Source organism: Schistocerca americana, chromosome X (assembly GCF_021461395.2).
Source record: "Schistocerca americana isolate TAMUIC-IGC-003095 chromosome X, iqSchAmer2.1, whole genome shotgun sequence".
Lineage (NCBI taxonomy): Eukaryota > Metazoa > Arthropoda > Insecta > Orthoptera > Acrididae > Schistocerca > Schistocerca americana.
Genome location: NC_060130.1, coordinates 260,250,286 through 260,266,598, shown reverse-complemented (window position 1 = coordinate 260,266,598; position 16,313 = coordinate 260,250,286). Strand labels below are relative to the sequence as shown.

The following is a 16,313-nucleotide window of genomic DNA, read 5'->3' as shown; positions in this document are numbered from 1 at the left end:
TCGGCGACATCACGGTGAACGCACATTGGCAGCATGTATTCGTCATAGCCCTACTGGCGTATCACCCGGTGTGATGGTGTGGGGTGCCATTGGTTACACGTCTCATTCACCTCTTGTTCGCATTGATGGCACTTTGAACAGTGGATGTTACATTTCAGATGTGTTACAACCTGTGGCACTACCCTTCATTCGATCCCTGCAAAACTGTACATTTCAGCAGGATAATGCACGAATGCATGTTGCAGGTCCTGTATGGGCCTTTCTGGATACAGAAAATGTTCAACTGCTGCCCTGGCGAGCACATTCTCCAGATCTCTCACCAATTGAAAATGACTGGTCAATGGTGGCCGAGCAACTGGCTCAATACAATACGCCAGTCACTATTCTTGATGAACTGTGGTATCGTGTTGAAGCAGCATGGGCAGCTGTACCTGTACACGCCATCCAAGTTCTGTTTGACTGAATGCCCAGACGTATCAAGACCGTTATTACAGCCAGAGGTGGTTGTTCTGGGTACTGATTTCTCCGTATCTATGCACCCAAAGTGTGTGAAAATGTAATCACATGTCAGTTCTAGTAAAATATACTTGTCCAATGAATATCCATTTATCATCTGCATTTCTTCTTGGTGTAGCAATTTTAATGGCCAGTAGTGTAGATATTTCAGTCTCATAGCGAGTGTGGGCCCTATATGTTCCTTGGATGCTTGCCATGGCAAAGTTAACATTAAAATAATAAGGTACAGCAAGATATGCAGTCAAGTTACTCATATTTTAGAAGCACTTCAGCAGTGTAGTTTGTCATTTTCTTCAGTTCTATAATTTAAAAAATGTAATAAGACTATTCTTGGTGTGCAGTCATAAACAATGAATGATTGAGAAAGCACTGGAGCAGCAGAGACTACAATGTTCAATAGTTCTTCAGTTGCACCTGTTTACTTGGAGCCTCAGATATAATTTACTCATCATCATGGCAAATGATAACTGGAGACTATTATTCTTATAAAAATGCTAAGTGTTAATGAGGTAAACTGCTGTGTACAAGTGGAAAAGGTAATTGTGGAAAACAAAATAACTACCAAATATTAAAACCAGCCTGCTGAAAAAACAATGTTGTTTACCATATTTAACACATTCCTACAGGATAGTGTATCATGAGGATTGTTGAGAGTAAGGGCACTGTGAGATATACTTCACAAGAAACTCCTGTTAGCAATGGTTAAGGTACATCTACTTCTGTTTATGTTTTAACAACCCAACAGGACCATTATACAAGTGTAGGATCCACATTTGAGGATATGTCAAAGGGCTGTCATCTGAACTATAGAACTGTTCCAAAATAATCTGATAAGAAGGATGTAGCACTACACCCTAAATGACTTCATCATGTTACAAAATATGAAAAGAATCTGAGATGGTGTTTTGGTATGTCTGGTAAAAAATTGAGAAAAAATGTTTGTTTCATGAGCAACTCACTTTACTTCTGGACTTAGTCTCCTTTGATGGATATACACTTGGTCCAGTGATCCTCCAACTTTTTCATTCCATAATAAAAATATGTTTTGTCAAAATCTGCAAATTACTCACTGACGACAACTATCACTTCTTCAGTTGAAGACAATTTCTCCCTAGCAAACCAAAGTTGCAAGTTAGGGAATAGGAAGAAGTCACTTGTAGCTAAGTCTGGTGGATGAGGAATTATGTCAAAGCCCAATTCAAGCACTTACGCTATTGTTACCACTGCTGTGTTGGATGGTGCATTATCCTGGTGAAACACCACTAATGTGCATGCCGACCTTGTTTTTTTTTCAGCCTCTACTAGACTCAAATGGTCCAACAATGAATCATAATAGGGTCTAGTTATGGTAATGCCTTTTTACAGTTAATCTATAAGGATTATTCCTTGGTGATCCCATAAAACAGAGGCGATCATCATACAAGCTGTCAAAATTGTTTTTGCCTTTTCTGACGCGCTTTCACCAGCCTTCATTCATTGTTTTGATGGTGTGTCATGTGGGATCCAGGTTACATAAACAGTCACAAATCAACACAAAAGATCTTGCAGACATCACCAGACATTGTGTTGAGATGTTGTGGCAAATGCAATTTTGCTCAACTGTGAACAATTGCGGAGTCCACTTCACACACAGCTTCTTCATAGGTAATTCTCTGTACAGAACATTATGCACTTGCTCAGTTGAGATGCCTAAAAGCTCAGAAAGCGTACAAATTTTTAGTAGTTGGTCTTGCCTTACCATATCACGGCTTTTATCAATGTCTTCCTTTGTTGAGACCTCCATTAGACAGCAGGAGCGTACTTCATATTCAGTGCTTATTCGACTGCATTTAAGATCATTAATCCAAAAATAAATTGTCTCCTATGATGGTGCAGAGACTACATGACTTCATCCAATCCCGTTTTGATTTGTGCGGCAGTCCATCTCATCAAATGGAAGTGTTTAATAGCAGCACAAAACTCAGTGTTCTCCATTTTTAATTATAGTCGACGCACTGACCAATTTAGACAGATGTCAACAATGTACTGTACACTATAGATTGTTTAATTTCTTTATACAACCCTTGGAATAATCAGGCTTATCAGTCATGAAAGCTCAACAAAAATGTTCCATTCTTTCATGGAGATTTACCTGTCTTGTCAGAAGACCCTTGTACTTAGTAGTTATCTGTCATATATATGACCAGAATGAAAAGGAACAATTTACAGTGTTACTGAATCTGGTTTACATAATACCTACTGTGATGGTGTTAGGGATGGTGACTTTCATGTAGTAAGCTTTTTTCTGAAATTAGTTATTTTCAACATTAAGTGTATAATTTAATTTAAATTGCTAGTTACTTTTCAGATCTATGTTTGATGTCTCCTCAGGCAATGACAGGCTGTTAATTTTTTTATTTATTTCAATCACAAATGCTCCTTCAGTTTTTAGTTTCTTGTATAAGGCAAGACTTTGACTTACCAACTTCATATATCCTTGAGTACCAGACTCTGAGAAATGAGAAACATGTTCTTAACTCTTGTACCTCCTACTTTCTCTTCTAGTGCATGTTATGATCAATTTTAATGCTATGAAGAAGGAGATTGTGTAAAGTGCATCAAGTGTGCATTTCAGTAAGCTGTACAGTCATTTGATCTAATACTCAGCTGAGTTGATAATGTCAGAAATTTCCAGAAAACCTAAGATACTATCAGGCCAGTTTAAAAATCTGAAACTTATAACAAGGCCTTATTCAGCAATATTTGGTTCATTGTATCTTCATTTCAGCCTTGTCACTTAGTAAGTTAGTTTAAGTGAACAACAGCATGGTACTGCAACAACAAATTCATATTTCTCTTCTCTTCCAAGGTGGTTCTAGTTTGTAAATAGGTATTCATTTCTAGAATAGAAGGAGAAGAAACAATTTAAGTTTATATTGACACTTGATATACCTGTTGTTCTGGTGTAAGTGGTAAAATAGTTTTATGGCAGCATATTTCAAATGTTTCTGAGCTGTTGAAAGCTTTAGCTGTCAGTAATAAAGTTGTACTGTTTCTTGTGGCGATGAAGATCTGAGTATTAATATCCATTTCAAACAGTGATGGATTACTTAAGACAGATGTCATTAGTGAATATATGTTATGAAGAGATACCAACAAATTGACAAAAAAATGGTTCAAATGGCTCTGAGCACTATGGGACTTAGCATCTGAGGTCATCAGTCCCATAGAACTTAGAACTACTTAAACCTAACTAACCTAAGGACAGCACACACATCCGTGACTGAGGCAGGATTCGAACTTGCGACCGTAGCAGTCGTGCGGTTCCAGACTGAAGCGCCTAGAACCGCTCGGCCACATCAGCTGCCTAACAAAATGACAGTTTGTGATCATGATGTATTATATTCACCATTTGCATTAAAGTAAAAAACACTTTTATTCTTAACATATAACTCTGACATGAGTGCAAAAAATTAAAGATTGTTTATTAAAACACGTGGCCCATGTTCTTTGTTAATTTGGAAACAGTATACACTACCTGACAAAAAGTGTAAAGCACCCAGAATGAGAGAAAGAAACAAAATAAAACTTCATTGATTAATACAGTAAGTGATGTTATTTCAGATATTACAATAGGAGTTCAAATTGATATAGAGCTCACTAATCAGTATGACGTTATATCTCTTCTGGCCTGCATGTATGCATTGACTATGTTTAGAATAGTGCATACAACCTGTTATATCCTCTCCTGGGAAGGGCTGGACAACAGTTGTAACTAGCCTTTGGTATCGTTGATACTGGAACTGGTATGGAACTGATGTCCGACCTGATCCCACACTTGTTCGTCGGGCAGAGATCTGGAATCTTGCTGGCCAAAAGAGTAGCCTACCGCAATATCATCCAGCCAGTTCATAGAGACATGTTCCATGTGTGAGTGATGAGTATCCTGTTGAAAATTGGCACCATAGTAGTGTTGCCTGAGAAGTAACACATGAAGAGGCAGGAAGTTCTTGCTGAAATATTGTGAAATCAGAATTCCCTCACTGACTACCAGCTGTAACCAGAAGTCATACCTAATGGCTCTCCAGACCGTGATGCCAGGAATAACAGTGCTGTGGCTCTATATGAGTAAAACACTTAAAAGAAAGTGACCTCTCTCCAGGTTGCCATTATACTCAGTAACAGTGATCTTCTAGATTAGTGCAGAACCACAATTCATTGTTGAACACAATTCAATGCTGTTCATCAGTACTCCAGTCTTCCTGTGCACAGCATCATTCCAAATGCAGCTGTTTGTGTTGTGATGTTTACTGACAGCCTAAAAATGGGACAGTAATTGCTTAATCCAGCTGCTACTAGTCTCTGATCAATGGTGCAGGATAACACAGGATGGTGCAGGTAGCCTCTTGCTTGTTCTCAAATGGCAGGTGCATATGTGACAGGGTTATGAAGTGCTTCACGTACAGTATGGTGATACTCCCTTGTGGTGGTTACATGTGGTTGACAGGAACCTTGATGATGAGTATGCATTCCCTTACACTCCCATGCAGTCCAACAATGGCCCATTGCCACATTCAAATGCCCCACAAATCTGGATAATCTTCAGCTTACTGAGCTGGCTGGATGAGAACCCACAATGAGACCACATTCTAACTCTGTCAAGTGCTAATAATTCTGTCTAATGTGAGTGGCATCTCCATGTCCTTCACAGGAATAACTAAATCTCTGATGCTGTTCACTCCCCATATATATCCTAGCAGTGTAGGTAACAACACTGAATGTGACAAAACTAATGCACTCTATTGGCCTTTCTGCCTGTTACAGAGAACTACAACTCTAATCACTTACATACCAGCCAATGGTATTTGTGCATATGAAATTAAATTTATATTTGACCATATCCTGTCGGTGCTTCAGTTTTGTTTTATCAAAAAATGGTTCAAATGGCTCTGAGCACTATGGGACTTAACTGCTGAGGTCATCAGTCCCCTATAACTTAGAACTACTTAAACCTAACTAACCTAAGGACATCACACACATCCATGCCCGAGGCAGGATTCGAACCTGCGACTGTAGCGCCTAGAACCGCTCGGACACCCATGCCAGCTTTGTTTTATCAGACTGGATATTTGGTCGACTGCCACTTTATTTATTTCAAGCTGTATTTAGATCTGTGTTGCTGTGGTCACATCACTGGATTCATATTTAGTAGCGGTGCAGTTCATATGCCAGCCGTTCTAACCTAGTTTAGGTTTATCTAACTTACTTTCAGGGTTTGTCAAGACATTCCTTTCAGCGAGGCAAATGCTCATTCCTCCTTTCTTTTTGTCCTGCCTAACGTGCATATCCAGTGACTTTTATGTTGTTAGACATTAACCTATAGTGATCTTTTTTAGTTGTTGCTGTTTTTTGTTGTATTATTAGAACCTGCAAAATAAATCGTCATGCATGGAACTGCAATGTTACGATTCACAGCCCAGTTTATAAATTTAATTTCTGGAAACAATGTTACTGTGGTCTTACAACAAAATATTTTTAATGCAATTCAGCAGCAATTCTCTGGAAAATTATTTCCACATAGTTTGTCAGGGAAGAAGTGACAGTAAACTATACATCATTCAGATAGTTGTCTGACTGGAAATAGTCACTATGATTCACAGTAAAATCAAGAAGAAAGATGATTTAAAAGTGTATTGAGCCTCAAATATTGTCTACCATAATTATTACTCTGTTTATCAGCCTCCTGTTTTGTGAAATAGAGGTCTAAAACTTAATGCATATTTCTATAAATTATCCTCCTTTGGATTGCATTAGCCATATTCCTTCTTAAGCTATGCTAGTTTGAATAAACTAGGAAACCGTAATAACCAAAAATTTTTCAAGATTGGGTTCTAAATATATATGTTGGGGAGGGGGATCAGGGGGGAAGGAAAGAGGAGGAGAGATAAGAAATGCAAATGCATAATATCCTATAACAACAAATTCAATGAGTCACAACTGAAATCACTCACATATATATGGGAATACTGATTGTTCACAGAGAAGGATGGCATTAATTGTGCCAGGTATTTTTGACTTACAAGAGAGAATCACAAAAATTTCTTAAAATTAAACTTAAAACTGTTTAGATCAGAATAGAATATTTATTAAAAGACTCTGAATTCAGTCTTAAAGTGACTGAAAGAAAGACAGTCTGACGACCATATACACTGATACATAAGTACAATTCAGATATAGAAGTAAATATACCTTGTACCTATTTTATTGTATCTGAAGGTGATTGCTATTTGACTGAAACTGGTTGAAGTTTGTTAGAAAATGTTCGGTTATGATCAAAACTGTTTTAACATGCTCCATGAAAATCACGGTTCTATTCTCCATTAAAATGTTTTCTATAGTTACATAATGGAAATGCTGTAAAATCTGACCTGACAGATGCCTGAAGATAGACATCAACTATCCTATAAAAGCCTACTTATCATGTTCCAGGCAACAGTATTAAGCGAGAAATGTAGAGAACTAGTTCAGGGACTGTGCATTGTTCCTGTGGGGGCCTATAGCCCAAATCAGACTTATTACAGAGCACACAGACACGTAAGTGAAAGGAATGGTAGGAGAACCAGATACGGGGCATAATGGGAGTACCCTCTGGTATGTACTTCACAGTATTTTGCGGAGTGAGATTACAGATGTATACATAGATCTCTTTATTTTAAAAAAAGTTGTGCACATTCAGTCTCATGCTTTCAGCTGCATTGTGCTTCAAACAGATATTCCTGAGCCCATACTGTGAGAAGCTAATTATTCTGAGGTGACAAAAGTCAAAGGATACCTCCTAATACTAAGTTGGACCTCCTTTTGCCCTGCATAGTGCAGCAACTCATCATGACATAGACCTCAAGAACTCATTGAAAGTCCCTTGCAGAAATATTGAGCCATGCTGCCTCTATAGATAGCCATAATTGTGAGAATGTTGCCTGTGCAGGACTTTATGCATGGTCTGACCTCTCAATGATGTCTCATGAATCTTTCATGGGATTAATGTTGAGGAATTGGAGTGGCCAAATCATTTGCTCAAATTGTCCAGAATGTTCTTCAAACCACCTGTGAACAATTGTGGCCCAATGACATGGTGCATTGTTACCCATAAAAATTCGATGACAAATGGCAGCAAATGACCCTCAACTAGCCAAACATAACCATTTACAGTGAATGATCGGTTCAGTTATACCAAAGGACTCAATCCATTCCATGTAAACACAGCCCACAGAATTATCGAGTCACCTCCAGCTTGCACAGTGCCTTATTGAGAACTTGGATCCATGGTTTCTGTGGCATCTATGTTACACTCAAACACTACCATCAGCCCTTACCAACTGAAACTGGGACTCATCTGATCAGATCATAGTTTTCCAATAATCTGATGTGGTCACAAGCCAAGGAGAGGCACTCCAGTTGATGTCATGCCGTTAGCAAAGGCACTCGTGTTGTTTGTCTGTTGCCATAACCCATTAACACCAAATTTTGCTGCACTGTCCTAACAGATAAGTTTGTTGTACATCCCACAAGCATTACTGCAGTTATTTTGCGCAGTGTTGCTTGTCTGTTAGCACTGACAACTATAAGCAAACAATGCTGTTCTCAATCGTTAAGTAAATGCCTTGTCACCATCAAGAAGGGCTTGTACTTTGCTGAATTTTGTGTGGTTTCATGTGTAAACATCAATGCAACACATGCCAGATGGACACTGGGGGCATGTCGAGCTGTTGAGGTACAAGGTGAACTGATTTCTATGAACACCTTGGGAAACTATGACAGATGTGTTCGAGATCTGTCTCAAACACTTGGGGATGTCCAGTGATTTACCTTTACACAAACAGTTTGTTCCTTGGAATTGTTCATGCCATCATCTAATGCTCTGTACTGTAGGAGGATCCACACCATACATAATACAAAAGTCATGGTGAACCGTTATTATTGACCGGCACTGCGCAAATCATAGAACAGAAAACAGTCATGGTTTTTTTAATTGGATTATTTTTTTTTTTGACTCACCCTGTATAATTTAAAACATAAGTAGGCCAAAATTTGCTTGTAGACCTGAAAAGGAAGCTTGCTGGAGAAGATATATGTCTTTCACATGACAGAAGCAAAGCAATGTGAATTATAGTATGATATGCGTATTATACTACAGTTCACATTGACGGGGTACTGATAGTCAAGTATTTTATGTCAGAGTATAGTGCTTTAATTATTGAAACTAGTCATACGTTAATAAAAATGCTTTGTATATCAGGTGGTAGCTTTTTAATTAAAATCAGTATTGCTGTCACTACATGCCAGTGATGATATTATTTCAAAATCTCACAACTTTAACAGTGTGATATTTTATGTAATATGAAACTATAGCCTGTACCCACCATTAACAGTATTTCACTTAGCACCTTTACTTTGAACAAAACTCTCGAGACTATAGCAATACAGGCATGTAAATAATTGGAATGCTGCTTCTTTCATTTGTTTCAATATGTTCTCTCTCTCGCTCTCTCTCTCTCTCTCTCTCTCTCTCTCTCTCTCTCTCTCTCTCTCTCTCTCTCTCTCTCTCTCTCTCTCTCTCTCTGTCTGTCTCTCACACACACACACTCAGAGGAGCACCTTTCCATTTCTGTCTTGCCTTCTTTACTTTCCTCCAGTTCGCTGGCTCTACTTGTGTGCTAACAAACCATGTCAGGTTTGATGTTGGCACCAGGTAAAGTCATTTTGTGAACGGGCCTGTTTATCCAACTGGAATGTTCTCTGCTTCTGGTCGAACCCACATCCCATTTCTATAGGCTAACAACAAAAGAACAGTCTGTGTTAAATGAAGCTTGTCATTCCCTAGCCTTATTTGTCATTTTCAAGGTGCTTGGTTGTCATTCTAATTTATTCCCTGAAAGTTTCCCGAGAAATTTAGAAATTAGTATAGGTAAAAATATAAATGTCTTTACTGAACTATTTTTTGTGTGGGGGTACGTGTGGGGGGCGGGGGCGGGGGGTGTGGGGGTGTTTATGACCTTATGATATTGTCTCACTTGGATCTGCAGCAACTAGACTATAGGAGAACATTTGCCTAAGGTTTGCTACAAAAGTGAAAATCCATTGTTTGTATACTCCAACTTGATTGCAGACAAGGAAAATTTCTAAAGATATAAAGCAGCAAATTTTCAAAACTCATTATTGTGGATAGATTAAAACCTGCATGGTACAGTGATACTAGATACCAACAGTAGTTTAATGTGTGGGTTGGAAATTTTCCAAATTTCTAACTGGTATATATTACAGGTACTGTGTACAGTATTGTAGAAACTTCAAGAAAGGACTAAAGGGCACAACATAAAGCATACGCATGACATAGTTGCTATAACAAGACACGTGTATTTTATTATATGACACCAACCAAAGACATAGTACACAGAAGAGAGATTAATATAAACCTTTCGCTTCAACACTTTCCTTAAATGTTTTTCTTGCTAAATGCAGTACTTAACACATTCCAAATAATGATCTTAAATATTTAAGCTGAACATGTGGCAATGGTTTGGTGGAAATATCTGCAGCTTGCTGATTGCCTGGTTCATACTCAATGGCTAGCTGGCCTTCTAGAATTTTCTGAAGGATGTAGTGCACGTGAACGTCAATATGCTTTGACCTCTTGTGAGATTCAGAATTTTTGGCCAGTTTAATAGTTCTTGCATTATCAACAAGAAGAACAGGAACACTCTCCAGTGGTGAAATTTCTTCATAGAGCTTAGATAGCCATATTCCTTCTCTTGCCCCTTCATTGGCAGCCACATACTCTGACTATGTTGTTGACATTGATATGCAATGTTGCCGCCTACTAGCCCAGGCAACTCCTCCTTCGCAAAATCTTGCAACCACTCGACTAACTGAGCGTCAGGTTGTTGGATCACTGGCATAATCAACATCAGTATATATCTCCAGCTTCTGTTTGCATGGCTAGCATCACATGTTATACCCAGTGACACTGAAATTTTATATACTTTAGGATTCTTTTTACCACAGACCAGTGATTTTCTCAGGGAGTCTCTAAAAATTTTGACACATAGCTCACTGCAAATGCTATATTGGGCCTTGTACCAACAGATAAATAAAATAGACAGCCAACTGCTTCTCAATATGGAGTGTTAGTTGGTTTATCACTGGTTAACTCATTTGGCTGCAGATACTGCTCAATTGGAGTTGTCACAGGATTTCCCTCTGTCATGTTAAACCGTCTAAGAATATATTTAGCATAACTTTCTTGATTAATCTCTATTGGTCCATTATCATGTCATACAACATTAATATTTCTGAAATACCCTACTGGCTCAACAGTAATTTTAAACTCATGTTGAATTTCTGTTAGGAAAACTTCAGTATCCTTCTTCTTACTTGCAGATATTAATCCATCATCAACATACAGAACTACCATCAACTTGTCATTGCAGTTTTCTCAATATAACAATCACAGGTCTGCCTTACTTCCCACAAGCCTAAGATTTATTAGGAAGTCCTTGAACTCTTGGTTACAGCACCTTGGAGATTGTTTGAGTTCATATAAACTTTTATGAAATTTGCATGCCTGATTTGGTCCATCACTAAATCCCTCAGGCTGCTCCATATATATTTCTTCTTTTAAGAAGTCATTCAAAAAAGCAGATTTTACATTGAATTGTGCCAATTGAAGTTGCTCACTAGCAGAAACACTCAAAATTGCTCTAATTGTATTGTATCTAGCAACAGGAATGAACATTTCATTAAAGTCAATTTTACCAAAAGTCTTATGTTTAATTCTATAAACCGAATGGTTTGTAATAGGCTTATGGTCTGGTGGCAGAGGTTCCAAAGTCCACGTAGCATTTTCCTTCAATGAAGGCATTTCTTCCTCCATAGCTTTTCTCCAGTGTTCATGGTCTACAGAATTAATTGTCTCTGTATAATTCTTTGGCTCATTTATTTCAGCCAGCATAATTTCAATAAGACACTCTGGTTTCTACAGTAGTTGCTTGTTTCTCAATTTTCTTTCCCTAGAACTTTCTTTTGTAGGTTCCTTTAACACACTTGTGTCTTCATGATTCTTCAGTCCTTCATTGCTTGCTTCACTTTGGAGTAACACCATTGTCTTACCAGTTTTCTCAGGTTAAGAAACAACATCCTTACTCCAAAAATGGTTCAAATGGCTATGAGCACTATGGGACTCAACATCTGAGGTAATCAGTCCCCTAGAACTTAGATCTACTTAAACCTAACTAACCTAAGGACATCACACACATCCATGCCCAAGGCAGGATTCGAACCTGCGACTGCAGCGGTCGCGTGGTTCCAGATTGAAGCGCCTAGAACCATTCGGCCACATCGGCCAGCATCCTTACTCCAAATAATCCGTTTTTCTGATTCAATTCACACTCAAAAGCCATCAATGCCATCAGAATAACCAACAAAGATTCCTGTTTTTCCCTTTGGATCCCATTTCTTTAGCTTTTCTATCAGAATATGGACAAAACGCTTCATTCTATAAATATGAAGTTTATTTAGCTGTATTGTCTTTGCAGTGAATACCTCATAAGGTGTTTTGCCATGCACATGACTTGTGCCAGTTTTGTTTAACACATAAACAACTGTTTTTACTGCTTCTGCCCACAAAAACTAAGGCAGGCCCTGAGCTTGAAACACGGTTTGAGCCAGTTCGACAACTGTTCTGTTAGTGCGCTCAGCACATCCATTCTGCTCTGGAGTATAAGGATTTGTGATGATGATTTGTATGCCATTTAATTTCATCAAATCTTAATTTCAGTATTATCAAATTCTCGTCCACCATCACATTGAAATGCTTTAGGTAGTTGACCACAAAAATTTTTCACAATGCTCACGATTTATGCAATCTTCTCTGCAGTCTCAGACTTCTGCTTGAGAAAATATATCATGCATAATCTTGAAAAGTCACAAGTGAAGCAAAGAAAATATTGTGCTCCTCCCAGCGATTTACACTCCATAGGTCCACACAGATCAGCATGAGTCACTTCTCCAGGTTGTGTGGCACGTAGCTGTCCTAACTGAGAATTGCTGTGATGCTGCTTTACCTTAACACATGCCTCACAAAATTCTTCACCAACATCTTCAGCTTCAACACCACACTACTTCAAGAATTGTTGGACATGACATTTGTTTCGATGGCCCAAGTGTTCATGCCAAATTTGCAAAGAGTCCTTTGATGCAAGACTTACCTCAGGATCACAAGGCTGAATTTGTTTTGTCACTTGAATCAACTTCTTCAATAGGTTGCCACTACGTATGCCACATGCATTTACAATGCCATTGTTTTGGAACTCACACTTGTCTTTCGATGAATAAAAGTCCAATTCCTTGTCCATAGCAGATGATACAGAAAAGAGATTTCTTCACCCTTCTGGAGTATACAAAACATTATCCATACGGCATAACTTCCATTTTCCATTGACAAAGGCTTCAAAATAAATAGTCCCTTTTCCTAGTGTGTTCATAGTTGAATATTTGCCCATGCATATCTGCAGTGGTGTTGCAAACTTAGTAAATGATGTATACCACTCAATTTTCTTAGCATGTGATTCGTCACTCCACAATCAGCGATCCATGAGCCCTCACCCTATTCTGCATTTATTACTTCACCAATCAAAGCCTGGTTAGGCAAATCACTTTTATTTTGGTTGTGGATTTTTTTTTTTGCATGTTTTTCCCATTTGGACATATTTTTTTTTAATTTGGCGAAATCCATAACTGAAACATTGAGCTTCTTTTTGTTTGTAGACTTTTCGTATTTGTTTGACAAAGTAACATTCCTCATAATGGTGCAGTCTGCATTTTTAATGTTTGCTTTGGTAACAGAAAGTGCAGCTACCTTGTCTCATTTCTCCCTCCAACAAGCACGAGGACTGACATCAGAAGTTAACATGTCCATCAAATGTTTTAGTGTTTGTTGATCTTCAGATCTTGTTCACCATGACTGTCACAGACTTTCATAGCTGTCAGGCAGTGTGTCAAGTAGTCAAACCATTAACAATGATTCATCAGGTTTCACATTGTGTTGTTGCATTCGAAGAACCAAGTTTTCATAGCAAGTGAGATGTGTCACCATGTCATCGCCTGAACTCATGTAAAAATTTAGGAATTCTGATGAACAGAATACACAGCTTGCTTTGTTTTCCATTCAAACATGGGATGTAGCTTGTCCCGTGCAGTCTCACATGCAACCAACAATGCCATGACTTTTTCTTCCACAGTTCTAACAATAACCTGATTCACTGCACTATCAGCTTTGTCCCATGTTTTTAGTGCAGCATTAAACACATCTATCTGTGCTGATGTTGAATCCACTGGCAAAGCCAATACACACTTTGTATGCACTGTCTGATGCACATAACAAATTTTGAACTGTGGACCTCCAAATAGTCCAATTTTCAGCTCCACACAGCTTCTCTATACCATGAAAATCCTTTGCAGTCCCTTAAAACAGTTCAGATTTACAAGCCCAAAAATTCCACAAAAGGAAAATGCAGCAGTTGTTCTTATATATACAATACAAACTATTTATAGCACACAACACACGCTAACACATTTCTCATGCCATGAAATGTAAAATTGTAATACCCAATTCCTTTCTTGAATCATGTACTGGGCCCATAACCTGCTGCAGAAACTTCAGGAAAGAACTAAAGTATGACTGATGATCATAGATGTTAAGTCCCATAGTGCTCAGAGCCAAGAACTAAAGTACACTACATAAAGCATACACATGACGTAGTTGCTATAATAAGACTCATGTATTTTATTTTATGACACCAATCAAAGACATAGATATAGTACACAGCCGAGAGATTAGTATAAACAATTAACTTCAACAAAAGAAAGTTGTAGTGAAGGAGAATTGAGAAATAGGCAACAACTGAAAAAACCAGAGCGCCTTACTGGAATGATACTGGCTGAAATAAATGAGCCAAAGAATTATACAGAGTTTCTTAATTCTGTAGACCATGAACGCTGGAGAAGAGCAATGAACTCATTTCTTCCTCCATTGCTCTTCTCCAGTGTTCATGGTCTACAGAATTAATAGCCTCTGTATAATACTTTGACTCATTTATTTTAGCCAGTATCATTTCAGTAAGGCGCTCTGGTTTCTTCAGTTGTTGCCTATTTCCCAATTCTTGTATTTTTATAAATGAAATATAGAACAAGTGCTTTGTGTGTGAGAAAGCTCCAATACTGTTTCGTGTTTCAGGTACACAGGAAGCTATCTACTTACTGGTGGATTAGTATGGGTCAATCAGTTCGATGGCAAAGAGATTTCCCTTGATGTCAATTCTATGTAATGTGTGTTGAAAGGTGGTTTAATGTTATGTAAAGAAAATGTAATAATTAAATAAATGAGTTTGCCATAAGGACAATGTCAATTCATTGAATAATGATTATTATATCACTGTGTGGAGTATCAGTGGTTTGTTATAATCAGAACATTCAAAATTTCAAATTGAAACTCTTAATTATAATTATGTGATGTATAGTTGTTCATCCTATGCTTATGGATTCTCTCTATGGCTTCTTTGTCAGGAAGCTGATTGAGGTTTACATTGCAATCAGAATAACATTCCTTCACCTATTCATATCTTCATCACTTGTTGTTACCCCTTATTCCATTGTAAAATTTAAAAGAGAACTGTGTATAATATACATTTTCTTTGCAGGGTCTGATAAGAAGTGGTAAACACATGTATTTGTGCCGATGTTGCATCTGCTGGCAAAGGCGCCGGTTTTTCTACATTGCCAATAAATACTTCATATGCACTGGCCGTTGCATGTAATAAATTTTGTACTGCAAACTTCCAAATAGTCCAATTTTCAGCCCCACACGGCTTCTCTATACCATGAGAATCCATTGCAGTCACGTAAAGCTCTTAAATATAATTAAGTGATATATAGTTGTTCATCCTGTGCTTATGAAATTTCTCTATGGCTTCTTTGTCAGGAAGCTGATTAAAGTTTACATTGCAATCAAAATAACATTCCTTCAGCTATTCATATCTTCATCACTTGTTGTTACCTGTCATTCCCCCATAAAATTTAAAAGAGAACTGTGTATAATATACACTTTCTTCACAAGGTCTGATAAGAAATGGTAAAAGAAAGGTGAGTTCATGATACTGTTATGATTGCTTACTCTTTTCTACTATGAACAGCCCCCCACCCCTTTACAGACACACACACACACACACACACACACACACACACACACACACACACACACACACACACACACACACACACACACACACACACATACATACATAATCCGTAATGTATAAGAAATGCTACACAGAATTTACCAACATTAGTGAACCCTTGTAAAGATACAAGGAACAGCTGCTAATTCTGTGTCTGTGTATAATTATACATATGAGTGCCAGAAGAGAGTTATAATGATACTGTGTACCATATCCCACATTCGATACTGTACCTTGCAGAGTGCTGAGTAGAAAACCATGTTACCATAAACTGTGAAGAGTGGTCTTAGATTTTGATCCCTCTACTGAATTCATATTCAGTAGAGGGATCAAAATCTAAGACCAGTCTTCACAGTTTGTGGTAGCATGGTATTGTGTTATACTCAATGAATAATATGTCAGCTGTTTTCAAATGACCATTTTTCAGAGATAGTGATGAATGCAGCTTTGATTAGTAGAAATTCTGATGCTGTGAGACTTTCCTCATCATCCTTTGCTGTGCATAGCTGAGGGCCCCACAAAGTTCAC

At 38.0% G+C, this 16,313-nt stretch overlaps 1 long non-coding RNA gene across 1 annotated transcript in view; it reads left to right on the top strand.

The window, feature by feature from the left end:
* The window catches only part of LOC124555038, a 31,970-nt gene extending 17,024 nt beyond the window's left edge, over positions 1 to 14,946 (top strand). The window contains exon 2 of the long non-coding RNA XR_006968509.1: positions 14,786 to 14,946. This is a non-coding gene — a long non-coding RNA (uncharacterized LOC124555038). The remainder of the gene's footprint in view (positions 1 to 14,785) is intronic.
* The last annotated feature ends 1,367 nt before the right edge of the window (positions 14,947 to 16,313 follow it).